Below are 14143 nucleotides of genomic sequence, written 5' to 3' on the forward strand. Positions count from 1 at the left end.
AATTGTGAAAAGCAAACTTCTAAAACGTTAAGAAGACAGTATAAGAGAATATCTTCATGACTTTCAGTTAGGAAAAAAAATATTTTTGACAACACAAAAAGTGTCAACCATCAAGAAAGACTGATAAATTCTATCTAAATGAAAGTGAGAAGATCTTTTCAACAAAGGATACCATAAAGAAAATAAATGGATTAGTCATGATTCTCAGAAGATATTTAGGATACATTTATCTGTTTCTTATTAAGGATTTCTTTTTTAATTATACTCCAACCTTCTCTGAAATAGTCACTACTTAAATGCCTTCCTTTTATAGGTTCTTTGTTCCTTCTTAGTGCTTTGAAAATTAGGGACTCCATAAACACTGCTGACTAACAGATTTTTATTTTAGGCTGTTTTCTGCTGCAGTACATGTAAAATTTTACCTTGCTTTAAACAAAGGCTACTAACTATAGGTGGCATTGTTGTAGCATAGATCATGTTCTCAATTACCTGTATGACAGCAAAGACTGATACTAGTAAAACTTCATTTAAGTTTTTTAATTCAATTGAACCAGAAGGTCATTGACACTTCAGTAATTGCTATTGAAAACCATTTGGCTAAAAGAGAAAAACACACACATAGATACACACAAAATAAATTGTGACATAATCTGTACTACAGATTATTCATTTTAAATGGATTGTCCAGTTCTTGTTACAAGATCATTATTGCAATTATTTTACCTAATAAATTTCTTAATGATTCTGAAACAATGGTCAAACGTGACATAATTTATACAACCCAACTAAAGAAAAATTGGCAGTGCTTTTCTGGACCACAAACAGAAAGTCCAGTTTTTAAGCTGTGTTCTAGTTCTAAACTATGGAATAAATACAAAGGGATGAAAAGAACAAGAGCGGAAGTGATTTGCAAGAAGCTGGGGGAGCAACCCTTTTGCTATAGATGGGCAGCATGCAGTGTGAGGCTCTGTGCCCACGTGGCACTGTGTGGATGACCAGGCTGTTCCCTCCCGATCAGAGGTGTCTGGGAAAGTCTTTGACTTTTCTTGATTTCTTCTCTGTTTCCATTCCAAGAAGACAGGGTTAATATTGCTCAGTCACTCAGTCACGTCTGACTCTGCGACCCCAAGGACTGTAGCCCGCCAGGCTCCTCCTGTGTCTATGGGATTGCCCAGGCAAGAATACTGGAGTGGCTTGCCATTTCCTCCTCCAGGGGATCTTCCTGACCCAGGGATTGAACTCAGGACTCTGGCGTCTCCTGCATTGACAAGTGGATTCTTTACCACTGAGCCACCTGGGAAAGCCAGGGCTTAGTATAGCTAAGTGTCTAAAATTCCCCTTCTCTATAAATGTTTAAAAAAGTGCTCCTCCTCAAAAAGTATGGCAGAGAGCAGGGTGTGAATGAAATTCTCAGACTAGATATTTAATCTGTCAAGTCCGGCATCTGTCATCTCATTAACTGAATCTTGAATTCCCACAACTAGGAACCTTCTGTTTTGTTTGTTTGGGTTTCTTGTTTTTGCTAAATATAAAAAAGTCATCCTTAGGCTAACACATTCTCTCGTTAAAAAAAACGAAGCCATGACGCAACCCGGGTAGACTTAGAGATCATCCTGCTAAGTGAATTAAATCACAGGCAGAAAAACATCATATATCACTAAGATGTGGAACATAAAAAAATTATATAAATGAATTTACTTATAAGACTGAAACAGACTCACAGACCAAAAACAAAGTTATGGTTACCAAAGGGCAAATGGGGGACAGGGAGTTTGGGATTCGCAGATACAAACTACTACATATACAATAGATAAATAATAGGTTCCACTGTATATTATGGAGAACTATATTCAACATCATGTAATAAACTATAATGAAAAATAACATAGATATGTATAATTCAATCATTTTGCTGTACATCCGAAACACAGCACTATAAATCAACTATATTTCAATTACAAAAAAAAAGAATAAAGAAGCCAGTACAATACCAGAATGTATGAGTAAGAGTACATTATTTAAAGAATCACTGAAATCTTTTCATTTCAAACTTGCTTTTTAAAAACACTGTGCTTCAGGGCTATATACGCAATATGATACATGGAAAACAGCTCAGGAAACAACAGTGAAAATAAACACAGGTGTGGAAAAGAGCAACTGAGAAAATATATACGTTGATACAACAGGATGGTGACAAGCCAAAAGAAGAGCTAGGTAGACTCTGTCTTCTCACAAACAGATGGTGGTTGCTGATACTGTGACAACAACTCGGGCTTTGAAAACACAAACACCTGAGTTTAACACCCATCTGTCCATCTGAGTCATGGACAAGCCATGTGATTCCGAGTAAGTTCTGTCCTCTCTCCGGGCTGTTTACTGAGAAGACAGGAAAGACTATTCAACCCCTGAGCGATCTGAAGATTCGATGAGATGACGTACTTAAAACACTTTGCAAACCGTGAAGCACTACATAAATGTGATTCATCCATTTAAAGCATCATTATCAAAATAGACTCTCCCTGAGGAAAGAACAGAGGAAACGGGCTTACTAAATGATAGAAAAAGGGATTTCTATGACACAGCAGCAAGGAAAGCATCCTGACTGTGACAATGATTGCAACGGAGGGGACAGAGTTACTTTCTGCAGTACAACCAGCACTGCTTGATGCAGAATTAGAACAAACTTTCTTGGAGAGAAAGGCATAGAGTATGTGACACTTGCTGGTGCCACTCAGGATAAAAATTGAGTTCAGAGTTAACTAAGGTCCCTATCTTGTTCAGTCTTCTAAAGACAGCCTTCTACTGTGTCTCCTGGGGCCCCAAGGAATCTAACTATATCAAACTGTGTAATTCTAAAGTATTTGCTGGCTCTCTCTTGTAAAAGTTTAATCAAGATTTGTCAATCCCCCTCCATTATCCCCAAATGAAGCCCTTTTATTTTTATCTATTTTTACAGTAGGTTCTTTTTGGTTAACTATTTTAAATATAGCGGTGTGTACATACCAATTCCAAACTCTCAATCTCTCCTGCCCTAACGCCACTCCCCTGATAACCATAAACTCATTCTCTAAGTCTGTGAGTCTGTTTTGTAAATAAGTTCATTTGTATTTTTTTATATATAAGCAATATCATATTTGTTTTTCTGTGTCTGACTTCCTTCACTTAAAATGATAATCTCTAGGTCCATCTGTGTGTGTGCATTCAGTCGCTTCAGTCATGCCTGACTCTTTGCGACCCTATGGACTATACCCTACCAGGCTTCTCTGTCCATGGGATTCTCCAGGCAAGAATACTGCAGTGGGTTGCCATGCCCTCCTCCAGGGCATTTTCCCAACCCAGGGATCGAACCTGTGTCTCCTGCACTGCAGGCTGATTCCTCACCACTGAGCCACTGGGGAAGATGCAGGGCCATTCATGTCCCTACATTATTGCACTCTTTTTCTTCTTCTTCTTCTATTTATTCACTATTTAATTGAAGGATAATTGCTTTACAGAATTTTCTTGCTTTCTTCAAACCTCAACATGAATCAGCCATAGGTATACATATATCCCCTCCCTTTGGAAACTCCCTCCCATCTACCTTCCCATTCCACCCCTCTAGGTTGATACAGAGCCCCTGTTTGAGTTTCCTGAAACATACAGCAAATTCCCGATGGCTATCTATTTTACATATGGTAATGTAAGTTTCCACATTACTCTATTTCATTCTTTTTTATGGCTGAGTAATATTCCATTGTATCTATGTACCACATCTTTATCCATTCTTCTGCTGATGGACATTTTCCAAATGAAGCATTTTTAAATGAGCCACCAACTTATAAATGTAATTTGATTGAATTTTGCCAAATATTAAACATGCAGGCTGTCCTTAGGGCAATCCAGGGAAGAGGAGAATCACCCTGCTCTCTGATCCTTCCCACAAAGGACATTAAGGGCCCACTCTGGACAGGCTTCTATGGTAAGTGCTAGGAAGACACAGCAAAAGCTAAAGCAGACAGTCTCTGCTCTCAAGAAGTCTCAGTCTAGTAGGAGAGGCAGACATTACTCAAAGCCACATTCTCGAAAATTAATGCCTTGAAAGTCTTCAATAAATGGACTGATCAACACAGAGCACGCAAGTAAGGGTTACCTAAGGGTGAGAAGAATTAGAAGATACTTGAGGACACAGTAAGTATTAACTATGCAGACACAGGACTTCAAGATTTCTAAGCATAGAGAGAAGCAGGTGCAAAGGTCCTGCGGCAGAAGGAGCATAACAAGTCAAGAATCTAAAAGAAGCAGCTGGGTGGATGCACAGGGCAAGCAAGAAGCATGGGATGAAATAAGGTGAGAGAAGTGGGTGCAGCCAGACCAGATCAGTATTCTTAGGCCATGTTTAGGATTTTGGCCTTTATCCTTAGAGCAAGGTGAAGCAGCTGATGCAATGGAGGTTAAGAGAAAAATAAATCACAGGAGTTAAGAATTCCTTGTGGAACAGGTAAGGAATGGCCTTAACTGTGCTGGGCTTCCCTGATAGCTCAGCAGGTAAAGAATCTGCCTGCAATGCAGGAGCCACAGGAGATACAGGTTTGATCCCTGGGTTCGAAAGATCACTTGGAGAAGGAAGTGGCAACCTTCCTACTCCAGGATTCTTGCCTGAAAAATCTCATGGACAGAAAAGCCCAGTGGATTACAGTTCAATAACTGCTAGTGATGAAATGGAGGGAGGATCAAAAATCACTGGATTGTTCTTCCCTGGCTCAGTGGTCAAGTATCCCGCCTGTCAACACAGGAGTTGTTGTTGTTTAGTCACTAAGTCTTGTCCTACCGTTTGCAACCCCATGGACCGTAGCCCACTAGACTCTTCCATTCATGGAATTTCCCAGGCAAGAATACTGGAGTGGGTTGCCATTTCCTTCTCCAGGGGATCTTCCCAAACCAGGGATCAAACCTGAGTTCTCTTGCATTGGTAGGCAGATTCTTTACTGCCTAAGGGGAAGACACTGGGGAAGTCTTTCAATGCAGGGGATCCAGGTTCGATCCCTGATACGGAAAGATCCCACATGTTTCGGAGCAACTAAGCCTGTGCACCACAACTATTGAGCCGGTCCTCTAGAGGCCAGGAGCCGCAACTACTGAAGCCTGCATGCCCCAGAACCCATGTTCCACAACAAGAGAAGCCACGGCAATAAGCCCACGCATTGCAACAGAGAGGTGCCCCCACTCACTGAAACTAGAGAAAAGCTCTCACAGCAACAAAGACCTAGCACAGCCAAAAATAAATTTAAAAAATTATTTTTAAAAAATCACTGGATAGTTCCTCAGATGTATGGACACCAAAGTAGGGGAAAGGAGTGGGATGAACTGGGAGACTGGGACTGGCATATATTATATATACTACTATGCATAAAATAGACAATTAATCAGAACCTACTCTATAGCTCAGGGAACTCTACTCAATGATCTTTGGTGACCTAAATGGGAGGGAAATCCAAAAAAGAGGGGATATATGTATACATATAGCTGATTCACTTGGCTGTCCTGCAAAAACTAACAAAACATTGTAAAACAACTATTCTCTGATAAAAATTAATTTAAAAAAATTACTGGGTGGTTCCTTAAGTCACCAGCATTATTTCCCCCCAAATTGGACCTTATAGCCTGATCATCTCCATTTTTGCACCCCATTGGGTATCTCTGCTGAGCAAGTCATTGCCTTCCCACAAAAACTGAACACTGCTCCCCAGGGAGTTTAGGTGCTGGCAGTACCTGACAAAATATACCTGTGGGACGAATGAGGCTGCAGAGGGCAGGTGGCAGCTGACAGTGAATGTGAGTCAGTATGTGTCTACCTAACTCTGGTGGTTCAGATCGTAAAGAATCTGCCTGCAATGTAGAAGACCGGGGTTCGATCGCTGGGTCAGGAAGATTCCCTGGAAAAGGGAATGGCAACCCACTCCAGTATTCCTGCCTAGGAAATCCCAGGGCCAGAGGAGTGTGGCAGGCTACAGTTTGTGGGGTTGCAAAGAGTCAGACCGACTTTGCAGCTAACACTTTCACAACCCTGGAGGTAGACCTGGAAGGAAAAATCATCACCCAAACTTTCTCCTTCTTTCTGCTCCAGATAATGGCTCTCTCTATTAAAAATGTCCCTACTATTAGTAATTCAGTATTTATAAAAGGAGGAGAGAAGAAAAAACTCTGGCAGGGAAATAATAACAAAATGTATGATCCACAGAGGTGGTGGGGAGATATAATGTTATTTTACATATTTGATATAGAGCCTAAATTAAGCCATAGAAAAGAGGCCATGAATCTTCAAAGCCTCATTATCAAGCCTCCTTAAACCTCAAATACAGAAAAATACATTTCATAAACAAAGACCCAATAGGATTTTAATAGTACAATAAATTTCACAGACATTTGCACTAATCACATTTCATTACATTTTTTTTTTTAAAGAAACTCCATTTGATGGAGAGTCAGATTTTGAAAGAGGGTACAAAAGACCTTTTAGGAAGTTAGTGTTTGACTGACCATCAAAATGCCAGTCAGATTTGCTATGGACACATCTGATATTATGCAACTGAAAAGTTGTACACAAGCTCCCTCCCCCCACCTTCCACCACTCCTGAGATTCACTGTATCATGGTCCGTCTCCTATGTCTCTCAGGATACATCTTTCCTCTGACCATCCCCAACAGCAGGAAACTCGGACCTCAATTAGAGTTGTCAACTCGTCAGTTGTTCCTGATGGCTTTCAACAGTTGCATGCTTTCTACTGCAAATTTCCATCTGTATATTACCTGATGGGGATGAAGACAGTCCAGTCCGAATGCCATCACCACAATAATCTTAGACCCAGAAAAGAGATACCTTTATCCATTACTACTTTCAGACCAGAGCAAAACAGGCTCCTACCTGGGCCCCGCACTTTGGTGGCCCCTTCTCTGGCTGTGTCCTTCTCTACTGTATGGGACGTCTAAAGGGCAGTAGGCTGTGTCCACCTTGAGTTCATGCACCACCTCTAGACCCTCAAAGCGTTGGGATTCTTGAATCCCCCACTTGCAAGCTCCTAAGCTTACTTTAGGTTGGAATCCATCCTCAGGACACCTGACTATTCTGCCAAAGGTATATTTCTGACCAGAGGGGAGACTCAAGAGCAGCTATTATAAAGGGATATGATTATGTCCACTGGGGTAAGCATTCATTTGAAGACAAGGCACCTTGAGATGCTGGAAGAAGTTGGGGGTGGGCACTTCCCTGGTAGTCCAGTGGCTAAAACTCCCTGTTCCCAATCCGAGGGGCTGGGGTTCAGACCCTGGTCAGGGAACTAGATCCCACATGCTGCAACTGAAGATCCTGCATGCCATAACTAAGACCTGGCACAGTTAGATAAAATAAATAAATATTAAAAAAAAAAAAAGATGAAGAAGCTGGGGGTGGAAAAAGGAGAGGATCAGGGTAGAGGTCAGGGGCTGAAACACAGTTTTTGTCCTGAGGCCTTGTTCTAAGGCAGCACTCCAGGAAGCCTGCCTGATTCTATACTAGAACTTGGCCTTTCGAGTCACTCTGAACAGCATTTCTCAAAGTTTGATGTGCTACCAAGGTACCTGGAGGTCTTGTTCAGTGCAGATTTGGATTCAGTGACCCTGAAGTCCAGCCTGAAAGACTGCGTTTCTAATAAGCTCTGAGATGATACTGAGGCTGCTGGCAGGTGAACCATACTTTGAGTACAAAGGACATGAAGGTGTATTTTTTTCAAGACAGAACGATAGAAGATGTTTTATTTAACAATTTGTTTGGTGTGCAGCTTTTCAACAATTGTGAAGGGGCCTTCACAAAAGGGCCTCCATTTGTACTATTATTGCCCTAACCCAGCAAACACTTTAGAGACATGCCTGCCTTTCCTCTTTCATACCAGGGACCTACCGATTTCACTCATCAGAGTGGGGGAGAGTCGGCTTGAAGAACAAAAAGTCTCAACAAAAGATTAACTGCTTCTATTAATTGTGCTTCAGACGCTGCACCAGAGAGGTGCCCAGGCTGTCCACAGATTCTAATTCTGATACTGTGAACAATGTGAGAATTCCTCTGCCCTTGGCTATTTCACTACTCCCAAGCCCGTGGCTCCATGTCTACTTCATGGTAGTCATTTTGCAAAGAGAAACCAGGGGGACCAGGTCAGATAGTGGCCACTCCTGCCTAGGAAGATGCACGCCTTCTTGGGTGCTGGCTCACCTGTGACTTAGATGCCTGGCTGATCTGAGATACAGTCTCCTTCCTTGCCCATCCTGTCTCACTGGGCTCAAGATGCTGTTTCCTCGTTCCAGCATCTTCCCGAGTCCCCAGGAATGAGCATGAGATGTCTCTCTTTTTATTTAGTTCTTTGATTTCATGAGAGTTTTGTAGTTTTCCTTGTATAGATCTTGAACATAGTTTGTTAGATTTATACTTAGGTGTTTCATTGGCTGATGCTGGGAGGAATTGGGGGCAGGAGGAGAAGGGGACAACAAAGGATGAGATGGCTGGATGGCATCACTGACTCAATGGACGTGAGTCTGAGTGAACTCCAGGAGTTGGTGATGGACAGGGAGGCCTGGCATGCTGCAATTCATGGGGTCGCAAAGAGTCGGACATGACTGAGCGACTGAACTGAACTGAACTGAAGGTAAGTGGTATGGCCGTCCACTTTTTCTCCTACAAGGAATTTGCTTCTTCTACTTTTACTCTTCAATCAAGTCCTCTTCTTAGGCTAACCCCTAATGAATCTTCAGATCTCAGACTATCTGTCATTTTGAGAAATCTTTCTTAAACACATATTTAATCATTCAGTCAACTTCTCATACATTCATTTAACAAATCTATTTAAAATTTCTACTATGTGCCAGGTGTTATTCTAACTCTGGGGATAAGTTAGAAATATAAAGTTCTCTTCCTCATAGAACATATTCAAATGGGGAGGGGCAAAAATAAAAGTAAACATAAAAAAACCTTTCTGATAACAGTAACCCAATTGTACAGGTAATTATTAAACAATGAACGAAGGCATGTTGAATTCCTTTAGGAAAACCATGGAAATTCATTTTTGGTTAGCTTCTTCCTTAAACAAATTGAAAGAAAAAATGATAGAGAATCTATTTTACGTTTCTATTGACTGCAGCCCCTGAACTAATTCAATGATGAGTGCACATTCACTGCTTAAGAAATACTTAAAACAATCGACTGATGTTTCAGGAAGTGCAGTTTGGACTATAGGCTCTTCTATAGAAATCTGTAACCAGGAATGTTAAATCTGAAATGGAGAATGCCTCTCACAACAGATACATAAGGATTCCCTTTGAATCGAAGGAGCAGGCAAACACAAAAGTATTACCACCATCTTTATTTCAAATTAAAACGTGTCCCTTTCCCTACCCCAGATTCTAAGTCAAACAGCCACAATCCACAGCCTTTCAACCCAAATCAGGTTCAACTGATCTGGTTCAAAAACCACCACCAATGCTGGCTTTTAATTTAATCCTTTGGGTGTTGTCTTCATCGCAAGCAGGCTGGGAACCACTAGGAGAAACATTATTGAAGCTATTGAAAGTTTTACTATCAACTGGAAAAATCCACAAATAAAAATGAAGATGAGAAAATGCATCTCTAGAAATCTAATGTGCAGTTGGCTAAATGATAAACCAATTTGAATTAGTGAATTCTAATTGAAAAACGGCATGACAAAGTATTTTCCCATTAAAACAGGAATTTGCTAAAGGCATTTTCAATTATTTATCATGCTTCAGTAAAAAGCTTCACACATCCTAACAACACAGTGTCTTCAACTTTGCCTACTGATCGAATTTTTAGCACAATGGCACCTAGCTCAGATGACTTTAAAAATTATATGCCAATGACCTTGACGGTGTTCTTTAATTTTTATGAGGTTCTTTTTTCCCTTGCTCTCTACAGTCCTCACATGTAACTGCACAGATGCTTTTAACTTGATAACCTAATTATTATCTATAAGTGTTAATATTTTTAACCTTATCGGGGCTGATCTGCCTCCTGGAAACTGACAGTTCACTGAGTTTTACTAAAGGAGTAGAATATTTGGAAATTTTGACCACCGAAAAGGACGTTTTAGATGAAGGACTATCTCCCTTTGAAGTTCACAAATATTTGAATGTCCTTTCAATTGCTTAGATAACTTACACTTCTCAAAATCAGGGCAGAGGTGACTGCTGGGAGCCAAAATTGTGGATTCCAAGCCCACAGGGAAGGGAATATATTTGGAACATAATACCCCGTTGGTGCTCAATAAATGTTTATTAATGAGCCCCAATTTTTGACCCAGGCATGGAGAATCAGTCCAAGGAAGGAAGATTATGCAAATACACAGAAAGGTCACCCAGCCCTACATGGGGGTGTGGCCCACGGTGGGGGCACAACCAAGTCATTCAGGTGACAGGACATTCTCCTGGGTGTACAGCAGTGACCCTGGCAACCCCCACTCCAATAGTTATCTATTCCATTAAAAATAATGTAGAAGAACATTTTGTCAGTGGTTGCAAAAACTGCTGTTCAAGGAAAAAAACAACCAACCACAACAAAAATTCACAACACTCTCCACATAACAGCTTAAAGAGATTCTCGGGCCAGAAGATTCTTGATGGAGAATGGAGTGAAGAAAAACAAAATGTGACCTATAGAAATTATTAGTAATTCACTCTTATCCATTGACTCTTGTGTAACCCACTAGGCCTTGTAGTTAGTCCACACTATAAACTTGCAGGAGAGGGGAGGGCTCTCATGAAAAAGTTAGTCGCTCAGTCATGTCTGACTCTCTGCAATCCCATGGACTGTAGCCCACCAGGCTCCTCTGATCATGGGATTCTCCAGGCAAGAATACTGGAGTGGGTAGCCATTCCCTTCTCCAGGGAATCTTCCCGACCCAGGAATTGAACCCAGGTCTTATGCATTGTAGGCTGATTCTTTAGTGTCGGAGCCACCAGGGAAGCCCAGCTCTCATGAAATCAGGCTTCAAAACATCTTTTCAGATGACAGATTTATCTTGAAAGTGACGTGTCAGAAAGAATCACAAGCCTGGGAATTCATGCGATCCAGACTGATGACAGTAGACAAGGGCCACTCCAAAAGTGAAATTCATAAAAAGGTACCACCTTCTCTGATAGAAAACAGAAAAAGCTCAAAACGGTTACCCAAATGCCTTATACGATTCATATGTCCTTTCTCTCCACTACTGCAGAGAAGAATGTCTGTATGATTTGGCACCAGTCATTAGCGATTCAAAATTATTGTTTTTAATCTAGTAAGTAAAACAGAAATTTGCGATGGTTTATTTTAATGAAATATTTATGAGCTTTAGGAAAGTAGCTAAAACAGCTCTGATCTGAAAGTGAACAATGAAAATGAACTAAATTGATATCTCCCCAGTAGGACACACAGCTCCAAACACATACACATAAAAGACTGTCCCACCTAAACTAAAAATTTTAAACTGTATTTTGTAGGCTTTCTCTGCTTTTCATTGAAATCTTAGCTGAGGTGGAGATTACCTCTTTTCCTTCAGCTATCCTCACCTTGTCTTGCCTGAAGGCCCATAAATGGTAAATTATTAAACAATCGTTATTTGTAGCAGCCAACTGATTTTTTAGAGAATCCATATTGATTGAGATATTCTAGACTAATGATTTGAGGTTAAGGTATTTAGATATTATTACCTGTGATGAACTCAACTGGTAGAGCTTTTCTTCTATTTATATTATATTCTATTAATACATAGTCCAACTTGCTTGTCAGCCTTGGATTCATCCATCAGACCAATAAATGTGGCCAGCTGGCTTTTGCAATTGCCAAAGCACTTGATATGCTAAAACAATGCCAGCTATCCATAAAAGATTGTAAAAGACTGTAACTGTGATAGGTTAGTGAGCTGGTTAGCATCGTAACTGGGGTTGAAGTCATAGTTTTATTGTTGGTTAGGCTAATTCATCTGTCTTCTAGTAATTCAGAAGGCCTCACTAAAACACAAATAATGGCCAGTGGGTTACACAAGAGTCAATGGATGAGAGTGAAGTGGCCCAAACTGGGTAAATTAATTGCTAGTTACCAGAAAAAAAAAAAAGAAAAACATCAAGTTCATAGTCAAAAGTTCTTCAGCACCTCTCTCTTCATATACAAAAGATAAACATATGTCCAATATTATAATAATGCCTAACAACGGTATTTGAGATATTCTTCTTTGCCTCAGGACCCTTTGGATAACTGAAATGCTGGAATCCCAAAAGCTATGGTCCCAGCACTTAATAAGGAAGGTGATCTTTATGAGAGTAATTTTGTTGAGTTTAAGTGTCTACTCTGCCCCAAACAGGCTATATAAACTTGGTCAGAGTATTTAACATCCCAGGACCTCCAATGGTCTGAAAGATGAATGCATACCTACTTCATAGGTTCAACTCTGATATATAAATAAAAGCATTTTAATTTTTAAACTACAGTCCAGTGCATATATACATTTTTGTTGTTATAGTTAATATCAGAGTGAGAAACTAAGGTTTTAAAGGCTGTAGGCGGCTTCCCAGGTGGTGCTACTGGTAAAGAATGTGCCTGCCAAGGTAGGAGATGTAAGAGGCGTGGGTGGGATCCCTGGGTCGGGAAGATCCCCTGAAGGAGGGCATGGCAACCCACTCCAGTATTCTTGCCTGAATAATCCCATGGACAGAGGAGCCTGGTGGGCTACGGTTCATAAGATCACAAAGCATTGGACACAACTGAAGAGACTTAGCACACATGCACGTTGAAGATCGTAGAATGAAGGTCTGCAGTTCAAAGGTTTTCTTTCTCTCTGACCTCACATCCAAACCATTACCACATCCTGTCGGCACTACCTCCAAAGTACTGGGCTGGCCAAAAAGTTCACTCGGATTTTCCTATAACATCTTACAGGGAAACCCAAGCAAACTTTTTGGCCAGCCCAGTATAGCCAAAGCCCCTCAACCGTTTTTCACTACCTCCATGTAGACCTTGAGGGTCCAAGCCACTATCACCTCTCCCTGGACTATAACCATGGCCTCGTAGAAAGTTCTCTGCTTTTTCCCTTGTTTCTCTAAAAAGCTGCTGGGAGAATCCTTTATAAATGTCAGATCAGGTCATTCCCCTCCTCAAAATCCTGCAATTGGCTTCATCTCATTCAGAGTACAAGCCACAGCCATGACAGTGACCTTAACAGCCACTCAGCTCTGACCTCTTTCTCCCTTGACGCCCTCTCCCCTCACTGTTCCCTCCTGAGTATCCTTCCCTCTAATCTCATCGCTGTCCTCGCTTACCTAGAACACACCAGACGCTGCTCTTCCTCGGAACACTTGCATCTGCTGGTCCCACCACCTGAAATCACTCTTCTTAGCCATTCACATAACCATTCCTTCAGTGGCTTCAGTTCTTTCTGCAAATATCACCTCAATGGAGTCTTCCCTGACCAACCTTATATAAAGTCAAATCCCAACCCACCTCTCCTCACTCTACTTTTTCCCATAGGACATACTATCTTTTATCCTTCTTCAGTTTACTTTCTTACTAGAATGTAAGCTCTATGCCAGAGGCTCTGTCTCTCTTATTCACCGTTCTGTACCCAGAACAGTGCTGGATCAATAAATACATGTTAAAGAACAAAAGAGAAGAAAGAAAAACAAAGGAACGGATTCCAGATCCTCCAGCTCTGCCTTCTAACAACATTCTTTTCCTTTAATTGAAGTAGAGTTGATTTACAATGTTTTGCTAGTTCCTGCTATATAGCAAAGCGATTCAGTTATATATACATTCTTTTTCATATCCACTTCATTATGGTTTATTACAGGATATTGAATCTAGTGCCCTGTGCTATACAGTAGGGCTTTGTTATTTTATACATAGTAGTTTGTATCTGCTAATTCCTAATTTATCCCTTCCCCACCCCGTTTCTCCTTTATTAACCATAAGTTTCTAATAACATTCCTGATTGTTATAAACCAGTAAGCATATGAAAGAAATAGCCAATATATGCTTAGTCTCTAATACACTATACGATCAGGGCACTATCCAAAACTCTGTTGCAGGATTGTTCCCACCCAACTGGTTACAACACTGCAAATCGTCACAAATTCCAGTGTAACTCTTAAAGTAG

The 14143-nt window shown here is 40.7% G+C and overlaps 1 protein-coding gene and 1 non-coding gene across 4 annotated transcripts in view; both read right to left on the reverse strand.

Annotated features, from left to right (window-relative positions):
• The window catches only part of ESRRG (estrogen related receptor gamma), a 696017-nt gene that overhangs the window by 508687 nt on the left and 173187 nt on the right, over nt 1-14143 (reverse strand). The window lies entirely within an intron of this gene.
• MIR2285AZ (microRNA mir-2285az) lies at nt 12892-12950 on the reverse strand. The gene has a single exon (NR_162250.1). It is a non-coding gene; the product is annotated as a microRNA mir-2285az (primary transcript).

The sequence above is a fragment of the Bos taurus genome, chromosome 16 (assembly GCF_002263795.3).
Source record: "Bos taurus isolate L1 Dominette 01449 registration number 42190680 breed Hereford chromosome 16, ARS-UCD2.0, whole genome shotgun sequence".
NCBI classification, from domain to species: domain Eukaryota; kingdom Metazoa; phylum Chordata; class Mammalia; order Artiodactyla; family Bovidae; genus Bos; species Bos taurus.